The sequence below is a fragment of the Leuresthes tenuis genome, unplaced genomic scaffold (assembly GCF_036924035.1).
Source record: "Leuresthes tenuis unplaced genomic scaffold, fLeuTen1.0.hap1 SCAF_11, whole genome shotgun sequence".
Lineage (NCBI taxonomy): Eukaryota > Metazoa > Chordata > Actinopteri > Atheriniformes > Atherinopsidae > Leuresthes > Leuresthes tenuis.
The window spans coordinates 25277587-25290199 of NW_027325365.1; positions in this window are offsets into that span (position 1 = coordinate 25277587).

Here is a 12613-nt window from a genome sequence, read left to right on the forward strand (position 1 = left end):
AACTTTAAAATTAAATTAATTTGAATATATGAAATAGATGACCGTCAAATTAGAACATGGTTTAAAACATATAGTATATGAAGTTGAGCAAATAGTAAAGTGAAGTTTCCAGAGCAGACATCATGAATAAAACTTATTTGAAAGTGCCCTGGTGTTCAGATGTTGTATGAAAAGCCAGAAAATGGACTAGATTACTCCATGGATTGGACATTAAATGTTTCAAGATCAAACAAGAGCAACACCCCTGATGATGTTATTTAAATCTAAATTGATTGTCCAAATCAGACCAGGATTTAGTGACGTGCATCCTATACCCATTTTAGGCGAAATATTGTTATTTTTAAAACACAACAGCAGTTTTCTTCTAAGTAAGGCTACGTTCAGACTGCATGTCCAATGTGGCTCAAATCCGATCGATCCGACCGATCAGATCGAATTTGTCTGTATGGTCAAATCGGAATTCATGTGACCTCTACAGAATCAATTTTGCTGAAAGTGTGCAGCCCTGAGTAAGGTAAGGTAAGCTTTTGTAATAAAGTAGCACAACAGTGAACGCATTACACAGGTCTCTAATTCATAAACAGCTCTCTATTGAAATATTAGTGTTCTTCTGAACAACCTCTGTGTTTTTCCTGTTTATCTATATGCCCATGTATTCCATGGTTTGCAAGATTATATATAATCATTTATGTGCACTTCACTACAAAAATACCCAAAATACCTAGGTTAATTACTGTTGCTGAAGGGGTACCACTAATATCTAATAGCTTTTCTGTGGAATTGAAAAATATACTAACATTTCAATCTTCTTCCAGCATCATTTGGGCTTTGTCTCACCCCCAAACTATGATGTTGTAATTCACTCAGTAACTGATTCCTGCTCAGATAAGTGTCAAATTAGAATTTACATGGGCATTTAGTGACAGAATTGTAGAGAAAAATAAATAAAAAGGGACATTAAACTTTCCCAAATAGTATGGGATTTCATGTGAGGATACTCAGCCAGGTTTTTTCTAGCAGCTGGGAAAGGTTCCATCCATTCGTGACCATGAATTACCAGGTGGAGGTGTGGTCCTTGCGCACGTGGGGCTCTTGGCCCCTGGTTTTTCTATGGCTGTCTATCTTTTCAAGCTCTCTCCTTACCTCTCTTCACTCGCCCTCTTTCTTTAATTTCTCCATTCAAAAAAAAAAAAAGAGCAATGGTGCTGGAAACTAAGATGAGAAAACTGGCACAGTGGACTTTGGCTTTGCTGATGCCTGTGCTTCTGAGTACAGCAACAACAAAAAACAAACACAATTTAGCATGATTTGGACTGTGAATCCTTCATTAATTACTCTAGAAAACATTAAAGCTATATATCTGTGGCTACAGTCCATGAAAGTTGATTGGAGAAAGTTAAAAGTAAAAAAATTACCATAAGAAAAAGGTTAGATAAAACAGTAGTATTATGAAATATAGTGGAGTATCTTAGTCTTTGAATTCATTGGCCACATCTGATTTATTTGTCCACTAACTGATCATAATACGAACCCGATTATTAGCTTCACACTATATGTCAAATAGCTAATCATTGCCACCTGACCTATTTATTGTGGCCCACTCCAAAGTTGCAGAGTCTTTATGTGGGGATGGAATGGACACTGCGAAGAAGTTCCAGTCACAGCACAGATTCTGATACTTATGGGTTGGGTAATGCATGAGACAATTCTCCAACTAAGTGACTGGCCTCTTGACAAAATGGAGCTAATGTGTGTCGACTCCCACTCTGAACTCTGAACACTCATTCTGCACCTTGGAAGCAGATGGATTTTCCTCTGGACAAATGTGAGTTTGTACTTCCGTTCTCCTGGACTGGCTCAGACGTATAACCAAACTCCTGCTTTCACCTTCTGCCATATTTAATTTAAAGTGGTGCAGAGGAACTGTTATTTTCCTCATAAGTTGTCATGCACATCTTGACAATCTTTTTTTTTTTTTTTTTTTAAATCTGTTGACAGGCTTTGTTTGAGCTCTGCAACAAATCTTTGAGAAGTGAAACCATGACCTACATCAGGCTTTAAAATGGCATGCTAATGCAACATTGAGATCATGTTTTTTCCCTCATCTCCTTAATATTCCCGGTATATACAAGCAGAAGATTCAGTTTCAAGATTCCATGACATCACATTACACAAGAGTACTTGTAGACTCTGTGGACAAAAGCCAAAGCACACTCACTTCAGTGACACTCGTGTTAGAAGTGTTTGGAGATTAGATTACATCTGAGAAGCGGCAGAGGATTTTTGAGGGCCTTTGAATGAATGTTATTCAGTTTGGAGAAAGTGACACAAGAGTGTTCTTTGCAAAATGAGTGCTCTTTGGTAAGTGATGGTTTGTTCTGAATGGAGATTGGGAGGTCAAAGGTTGTTGGAGCTTTGAGGAGTTGGGATGAAGAGAAAAGATGAGCACAGAGTGTGAAGGGGAATGGACCATGACTTGTTTACAGGGACATAGTCTTTGAACCAAAAGCTCTGGGGCAGCAAATTTCGTGAGCAAAAAAAAGGATTTCAATCTAAGTCACTGCAGAAACAAGACCGGTGATAGGCTACACTTTCAGCAGGGGGCAACATATAACTGCTCTTGTTTGAAACTTAAGTTGCTTCGACTTCTGGAAAAGGTCAGGAAGAGAGTAGATGGCCCATTGCGAGATTAATCTACTCTTATGTATCTGTTTTTTTCTCACAGGGTGGAAAATCCTGTCCTCTTTTACACTTCCTCCTGCCAGCAGCGGTTAGCCACTGAACCAAACGGTCTGCTTTCAATCATACTCTTTCTCCCTTGCCTTTGTTTTTTCTTGTAAGTCATCTTGCATCTCAGTAATCTGTTTAGTTTCTCTCTTTCTTTCAGAGCAGCCTTCCCCATTTTCTTTTTATAACTTTCATCACACTGCATTCTCTCAGCCCTGAATCTTTCTTTTCTCTGCGTCATTTAGTCAGGTGTTTCCTCCGTCATTAAGTATTTTTTGTCTTTCTTATGAATGATTCTGATTAACAATCAACTCTCCTGCCCTGCTCTGTTGCCATCCACCCAACCTCACTTCGTTTCCTTCTCTCCTTTTTTTCCTTGAACTTTTTTGTACTTTCATTTTTAGTAGTTTTTTTTTTTTTCTCTTGGCCTCTTTGAGAATTAGATGCTTTGAAATAACTGTGACTGAAGTTATGGAGAGGGTGACATCCAGGGTGAAATATTACCTCAGGGACAAAATATATTGGCATGATTTTTTTAATCTAAAACTTGGTTATGAAAATAAGAAATTGTGATAATTTAATCTTTCAAACTTGCTTCCCAAAGAAGGCTATTAACAGCAGGGACGTTTTATAATGTGTTTAATCATGCATCCATAATTTTAACCCCCACCTCATTCACTCACGTTCATTTTGCCTATATTGTGAAACCAGATAGTGTTTTCCTATGACTTAAAGCACCAAAGATGCATCAAATTCACAGCACAGTACAGCGACAGTGTATAAATAGAATTCCTTAATCTAACTTAATCTAACAGATAGACAGTAAACTGAGCACTTAGTGTTCGTGAGCTCACAGATTTCTTGTTATAGACAGAAAAAGCTGAGGATTTCAGGGTCATGTGAAGAAAGGTTTCATGGCAGTAACCATGTTCATGACTTGGAAATAAAAGTTAACACACTGTATGAAGTATGTCTTGCACATTGTTTTAAAGGATAGATATGGAAGTGTGTGGACATTAATATAGGTTTTAGCCTCATTTGTTTTACTCTATGATGCTGTATCAGTGAAATCACGGCTCATTACCTGCACAAAGTGCACCCTGGCAGGAAAGCTCCGAATAGCTCTTTTAATCAGAACAACTGTGGCAGGAAAGGTTGAAGGTGGTGCAATTTGCACCACCAAAAAACTGTTGGTGATTAAAATCTAAAAAGAAGACTAACTTAATCAGCACTGCAAAAATGTCACTGTCACCTAGAGTGTTGAAGAAGAGATACTCCTGTGTTTTCCATAAACGCATTGGCATTTTAAAGGAGAACAGATCCAATAGTTGATTTTACATCTTGATTTCTGCAGTTATGTCTCAAAAAATATATTAAACTGATAAGTTTCAAACATGGGGCAGCAGTACATCTGAAAGAAGAGCAGTTGTCTGACAATTAGAGGGTCGGTAAGTTAACATTTTCTATCCAGGTATCACTACATAAATGCAGTCAATTTACACTCCTTTCCACAAAATGTTGTATGCACACTTTGTGAATTAGACAACTTACAAGTTTCATTTGAAGAAAAGCGTTCAATGGTCACTAACTTCTTCTTGCTAGCTTAAGCTGCCAGACACAAGCTAAAAGCAGCGGCAGCTGCAAGTAAGATTTCTCATGTACAAAACAAAGCTACAGAAAAGCCTATGGCACGGGCCATGTTTGTTCACAGGTCTGCAACTCTGTTACCCAGCCTAACAAATTGGTATAATGAGAGATAAGAATGAAAATCAATACGAAGAATAAAAATCGTAGATCGGGTGTCGTGACCCAGCCTCGTATCGAATCCAGATTATAGATCTCATGTTATGTGCATGCTGGCTCACTATCATACAGTTATGGCCTACTGAGACACTCGATTCAACAAGGCTATCTTTTTTTTACACACTTGTCCCACAGCGACATGTCTCAGTGTCTCCTTGAATAATAAAGGCACACCATTGTGAATGTATCGTAAATTCTATTTTGTCTTGCTGTGGATGATTGGGCAGTAATGATAATGATCTACCATTTTTGGTATACAAGATGGGTATACACATTGTAATATGCACTTCATTACTCATACCTATAAAAGCAGTGGCTGTTGATGCCGTAGATGGAAAACAGTGTGTAAAATTAATATTTTTCAGTTAAGATGATTTGATTGTTTGAATCAAAATAATTTTTAGTCAGAACAGTCTAGATTGATTGAAACACCCTGTTTTTTTAGGTCTCTTTTTTCTGATGTGATTACAGTCTCATTGTTAGTCTCCATCTGAATGCAAGAGAGGTAGAAAGGCTGCTTCATTCTGACAGCCGGCAGGAGTGTAGACGACACTCGGAGCAGGTGTGCCATCTCCGTGCACCTGGCAGTGAATCCTCCTGTTGTGCTTGTGGCTGGTGTGTGCAGTGACTCTGACAGGCAAAAATTGGTGTGTGGGTATGGGATGCCAAGTGTGACTCATTCAATTGTTCCTTGAGTGCCAGTGTTGCCTGAACTTGTTCGTTTCAAGGATAACATGGGCAGCCTTTCGAGTAGATCTTTGAAAAGTGACCAAACAAATGCTTTTTAGGTTAAAATCAACCGTTAAAACTCGAGGTAATGTTACATCACATCCCACAACATTTTTATTGATTTCATTAAAAATGGCTCACAAAAGTCAAAGCTTTTAAGTACAATACTTGTATTTCAGAAACTTTTTAAACTTAAAAAAACAAAACAAAATCTGAAAAAATAAGAGACAAAAACATTGGACATTATGAAAATTTATAGAATGAACCCTGCCCTTTGAAATATCTCCTATTAGACGAGAGTGCACAAACAAGCTATGCAGCCCATAAAGCATGATAACATCCCCCTGCACTGAATACCCTCAGGCACTCTAAGGTTTATAGTGGGTAAAGTTAAAACATTAAAAATTAACCAGGTAAGTACAATATTTCTTCCCTATATCTCATACTCTCGATTCACCCCTGGAGGGAGAAATAAATTCCCCTGATTGCAGGGCTCTAGAGCTCCAGAGAACAAATATTCCTCAATGACGGAAAAAAAAGTAGGCCCACTTTTAACTCCTCAAGGTTGCTGATTTAAAAAGAGATTTTTACCAGATCCTTTATCAATGCAATGGAACAGAAACTGTCGCCTAACACGGAAGAAGTTCTACGTTGCAGCTGTTGTAAAAACGTGATTGTGGGTCAGAGTTTGGGATATTTCTCAATCACAATGATAAATCCCTCATTCATTCAAATACTCTCAATCAAAGAATGGGAGCTGGTAAGCAGAGAACAGGCGGAAAATGTAGGTGTCATAATGGAAGATAACAGGAGCAGCTGTTTTGATGTTTTATTTTAGTTTTTTTTCTTCCCCTTTTTTCCCCTCCACTTATCAGTCCAGTTGCATGTATGAAACCCAGCAACCATAGTGTTTTACTTCAGCTACATAAGATACTTTATTAAATTCAAACACATAACCGGCTTATGGTTAAGAATTACAATTATACGTAATTCTCAAAATATGCTGAAATATGTTTCAGTGTGAAAATACACAGAAAACATTACAAATACAGCTGTTTTTAACAGTGGCCAAGTTTATTCTTCACCCACTATTGACACACTCAAACATGGACAATATCCATGTGAAGCCCAACTCCAAAAAGCAAATTCTTTGATAAAAAATATGCCTTTTTTTTCTACAAAAACCTCTCTGACAAAGAATATGATGTTCTGTTTGTCCATAAGCATACATTTTAAACACAATTACGTTATATTTCCTCTGTAGAGCCTTTACCTGTGTTGTGAACTGAATCTTTCCTCACATCTGATATTTGTGATCATAAAGCAAAAAGTCACTGCCAGCTGTGTGTTTGTGTGTGTGTGATAGAGAGAGAAATGTGGGGTGGTAAAATAGATCAGTGGAGCAAATATATTTTCTTCTCCTCCCCTGTGTAGGCTGGACAGGCGGCACATAGCAGTGTCACCTCCTGCTGGGTGTGTTTGTGTGTCTGGACCTGTGCAGATGTTCGCTGTGTATTTGAATCAGTCACAGCACACTGCCTTGCAACACAGCTGAAAATCCCCTCTCAGGGACCACTGACAAAAACAGCCCATTTGGACAGAAAGATCACAACACCAGAGGCTGTGCAATAGCTGTCTCTGTCTCTGCAGAGTCTCCTCATGAAATAAAAATACACCAGTGGCACTCTGGCACAGAAAAAAAGGCAAAGGTAGATTCATGGACTGAGACCATCCATTTCGTCTTTGTGTCTGATGACATTTATCTTACTGACTATGTATAGAGAAATTATGAATAAATCAATAGATAAGTTATTTTGACCAAACTTTTTACTTTTATTACCACTTTTAGTTTAGACTAAAACATGCTGTGCTTGGGTTGTCATTAACCCAGCACTATAACACCCATTGTAATTTCCATTCTGGCTTCATTCTATTTGGGTTGGAGGTCATCATGAAGCCCATCCCAGCTACCATCAGACGAGAGGCACGATACAACCTGGACAAGTCGCCAAGACTTGAGTTTGTTTAAGTTGCAAGTTCAACAACAACAAAGAATTAAAAACTGTGTTTCAGTTGATATTTGACAATCTTACAATATTTCTTACTACCTTAGAATGAACTATTTCTTTCTATCATGCAGTGTTTCCCTCTACATGTGAGAATTATACCATGTTATCATCATAAAAGACACTGGAAAGAAGAATTCTGTTGAGAGGAATGAAGAAAGTGGAGGAATCAGGGATTTTGGATACTTTTTATGAGAATCTTAAGGGCACACAATGAGAGATGGAGGGTCATACTTGTTATATTATGCAAAGACAGGCAAAGGCACATAAGAGGTAAAAACACGAAGAGGCAAAGGGATTTTGGGATAAGTGAAAGCAAAAAACACAGTACAGCATAGTATGCTGCTAGATAGTAGGTGGATAGCATTTGATATGATTGCTATCACCAACTTAATCGCTTGATTAAAGTAATTGTTACACGTGGTCCCTTTCAGCAGTCTACTCCTGTGGCATTCCTCAAACTGTGTAACTTTAAGAATGCACTGAAATCTATTCAGTATGACAGTCATGTTTCCATCCAAAAGTGATTCAAATCATTGGGAAATGCGCATTAAAAGAAATTTGAATCATGTGTGTTTCCATCAAAAGTATGGACTTTGGTGAAAACTACTAACTACTAGTTTTCTGCAGGTTGGCATGACAACCAGCGTATCACCATGGAGAGAGGACTTGAACCTTTATTAAGAATCGGGCAAGTGGTATTGGAGCTATCAGCCCAGTTAGTCGTCGCGATTAGAGGGACTGTCATGAGGAGTAGGTGGCAAGAGGTGTTATCTAATGCCCTTATTATGATTCCATTCTTTTCGAATCAACCAAAACCCGGCGCTAGCGAATGTATTTTCATTTGTGTGAATCAGGGGATTTTAATTCGAATTATGGCGTTTCCATCTAAACAGGCTGATGGAAACGCACCAAGCGATACACATTAGAATTCAGTCTTTTGCTTGGCTTACCATCTTCAGGACATGATGGTGCTACACATGAGCCACATTTTTATGATATTTCTGGGTTTTGTTGATAACAGCCTTTCTACACTGATCAGCAAATAAAACCATAGAATATCATGTTCTATTGTGAAAGCTTGGATCCTGGATGTTACTTTCATAATGCTGCCAAGAAACAGCACAAGAAACCCAGGATTAGCTCAAGGGAGAAAAATAAAGACCACACGGTATTTACACACCTTGTAGACTCCCCAGATTCCAATTACATAACCATTCACAGGATGCCTCGGAACAAGCTTGATCCTCAGAGGACCCACCCCACAATGCAAGGAACCCAAAACATTCACTGCTTGTGTGAACCAAAGACCAGTGGACACACCAGAAAGTGTAGGTTTGCACCCTGAGCAGCTGTGGCAGCATAAAGTGGAGCTACACAAAATCAGATAGGTGGTTTAAGGTGGTTTTAAGGTTGTGACTGACCAACATATAGTCAAGCTGTCAACAGATGGCTAATGTTCATCTGAGAGAACTTGAGTTTGAGCACAGCTACATCAATTTAGTATTTGCATTATGGAGCAATTTCTATTTAATTGATTACTTTCTGAATCAGTGTAGTTTTACTTATTGTAGCTCATGCAGATTTTAAAAGAGCTTAATATTTTAGATTAAAAGGTAAAGCAATGAATGAGCTCTGAATGAAATGAACCATGCTGTTTTCTCCTATTCGAAGACTCCCTCCAGAGATAAAAAAAAGAAGGATGCAGAAGTGTAAATGGGATCTTCTTCATTATGGTCCCCACAAAAAGACCAATGCCAGTCTTCATAATTAATTCTACATGCACACACAAACATAGCCTGACTCCCTCATCACATCTCCTGCCCGGCCAAAGCCAATTAAGCTGGCTTCGTCTATTGGCCTTAACTAAACTCTCTCTCTTACACACATTATCACTGACACTCAACCACACTCTGTGTCTCTCTAACTCTGGCAGGGACAGATGGACGTGTGTGTGGCTGATAAAGGAAGGTAGGCTCACTCTCCCCCAGAAAGAGCTCAATGAAGATTGATAGGACCACTTAACTAAAACCGCACACATGCACATGCTCTTAGCTTAATGGTAATGCTCTTTTTTCTCAATTCTTCAGAGAGTGTGTGTTTGCCAGAAGTCTGCAGAGCGCAGCATACTTCAACCTAAATGTTGGGGAAATGATTTGGTGTCATTATTATTGAGTCTATGATAATGTTTTTGTGAGGATAACCTTTACTTCAGCTACACTGCAGAAACATGAAATAATGGCAGAGAAAACAGTCCAGATGACATCAACTTACATTGAACGGTTATACACATAAATGCAGGACAGGCCCATCTCATTTTAAAAAGTAACACGTAAATGTTGGTTAGACAGCCACATAAGCAACAGTTCTTAAAGCAACACTAGATAATTTGGCTTTTTTTTCCCTCTTTGGCTTCCACTACAGATGTGGGATGTAACACCTCTGTTATCTAGTTGGTACTGCTCCACCTCACACACCAGCTCAGGCTTTTTCCCTGCCAGTGAAGTGACATTTCACATCCCTAGAGCCAGTTTACAACGTCAGGGATCGGCACGCCTAGGCCCCCTCTGTGCCTGACCATGAATTTCCTCCCTGCTCGTGGTGGGCCTACATAGAGGTGGCTTCCTGACTCTTTAAGGCGCTTACTGGTTTCTCTTTTCCGGGCGAGGTGACTGTCATCAGCTGAGTGTGAAGCTGCCAGGATGGAAGTCAGCTCTTCCAAATCCAAGGCCATAGTTCTCAACTGGAAAATGGTGGAATGTTCTCTCTGGGTTGGGGATGTGTCCTTGCCTCAGGCAGAGGAGTTTAAGTATCTGGGTATCTTTTTCACGAGTGATGGCAGGTTGGAGCGAGAGATAGACAGACGGATTGGGGTTTCGTCAGAGGGTGCTGCTCTGGTTTGTTGTGGTTAAAAGGGAGCTGAGGCAAAGCTTTCATTTTACAGATCCATCTTTGTTCCAACCTTCACCTGTGGTCATGAGATCTGGGTAGTGATCGAAAGAACGAGATTGCAGATACAAGATTTGGGTTTCCTTCGAGGGGTGGCTGGGCTCAGCCTTAGAGGTAGGACGAGGAGCTCGGCCATCTGGAGGGAACTCGGAGTAGAGCCACTGCTCCTCCACATCAAAATGAGTCAGCTGAGGGGGTTCAGGCATCTGATTAGCGTGCTTCCTTGTCGCCTCCCTTTAGATGTTTTCTGGGCATGTCCTACTTGGAAGAGGCCCCAGGGCAGACCCAGGACTCACCAGAGGGATTATATGTCCCTTCTGCCTTGGGAACGCTTCGGGATCCCACAGGAGGAGCTGAAGAGTGTCGCTAGGGAGAGGGATGTCTGGTTTCTCTCCTGGACCTGTTGCCTCTACGACCCGACCTCAGATAAGCGGATGAAAATGGATGGATGGATGGGATGACATTGCAATTTTGAGTCATCTACCAACTCCCGGTCGGCTATTATGTCTCCACTGCGTTCTTATTGTATGTTTGAATGGAGCCTAGTTTCCCTCCGCAAATCCCTGGAGCTCTAAATAACTGTATAAAAAGCCAATTTTTACACATCTAAATGTGAAGAAGTGGTTTATGTTCAGGATTATCAGGTATGAGCATAATTTAAAGGCAGCTTTGCTTATTTTTTTGGTATGTTCTGGACTAAAGCTTCTTTTACTACAAGGTTAACTGGAAACAGCTGGCTGGATGTAGAAATAATGCAGATGAGACTGTGAGACTAACCCATAAAAAACAGTAAAAGAGACATGAAATGACTGCTGATAATTTTCTGTAGGTTCATCCCCACCTGAAACGTAAATTTTAATCAGACCAGTTTTAAGTTTAAGCTATGTTAATATTTTTTTTTACCTGATTTGATAAATGATGATTTGGTAAATGCATACTTTCTTAACCACTAAGTAAGTTTCTTCTCCAACTACAAATGTACATCCTCCAAGCAACGTAGTGATTAAGCAACACTAAGTGTCTTTAGTTACCTACTGATAAAAGACTATTTGTTATTATTATCATATTTATACTGCAACAATATAGTTTCCTTTACTGGATTTATAAACAAATTACTAAATTGAACTAAATTCTGTTATGTCTGTAAAACTTTTCTTGTTTTTCTGTTTTAACATCATGAAAAAAATAGTGCCATCTAGATTTCACTAGGGAATTAGGTAAGACCTCCCACTGTAAAAGCACTGTAGTGATTAATATGTCTCAGCTGGTGCCAAATGTGACGGCTGCACCTACAGCCGCACAGATAAAACGCCATGCACCAACACTTTCAGCTGTGTCTATTTCTTGACATAATTTTGTTTACACATTTGTTTTAAACTTAGGTTAAATGCATTATTTCTATTTGTACGTGCACACGTTTAGATATTATTGTATTTTCCAATTTGATTAAATTTAGCTTATTTGTTAAACCTGTTTTCTTTTCTTTTATCGGTGCTGGGGGGAGCCATGCTGGGGGGCAGGAGTGAGAACAAGGGTGCAGGCAAAGCCCAATGCACAGGAAGTGCAATGAGACAGTTCCATGGCAGCTCCCTCAGGGGAGAGACCGTGTACTTTAAATGTTAAATGTTAAGATATATTCTTTTGGATTTATGAGTAGTTTGTTTATTTAGTCATTTTGTTAATTCTTTGTTTGAGTGATTATTCAATTAAATGTTAGGTTCTGTTTCTTAGTTTATTTGTTACTAATCTCATCAGCCAGTATAAGTTCTCCTTTGTTTCCTGTTTGTTTAGTTTCGTTCTTTGTTAAGTTACTTATCATTTCAACAGTCAGTTTGAAGTTATCAATAGATCAATAGATTTTTCCATCCCTGATCCCTTATGGTACAGGCTTTTTCCAGGATACAAATGCCAAGATTCATTAAGCTCAAATTGTGAGAGTGGTTCAGGGAATACAAGACACGCCACTAAGATTGGCCACCAGAAAATTTGAGAATCTTTGGGATTTCTTTTAGATAAGATTTAGATAAGATAAAGCAAATGTGCTTTGCATAAGCTTATTGAGATGCTGACGTGTGTACTGTAATCAAAGCAAAAGGTGGTCCAACAAAATATCAGTATATGATTGTTTTTATCTTGGCCAGGCAGCGTATATTGTCAATTTTTGTCTTTGTTGTCTCAATTTTCCACTGGTACCAGAACAACCTTTTTACAATTGTTTCATGCTCCAAAGAAAGTAAAGCCATGACGAATGTGACTTCAGGCAAAGAGAATAACTTGAATCAAAGAATAAAAGTGAGACACAACTACTCACCGTCAATTCTATGAGGCCATTGTGCTCT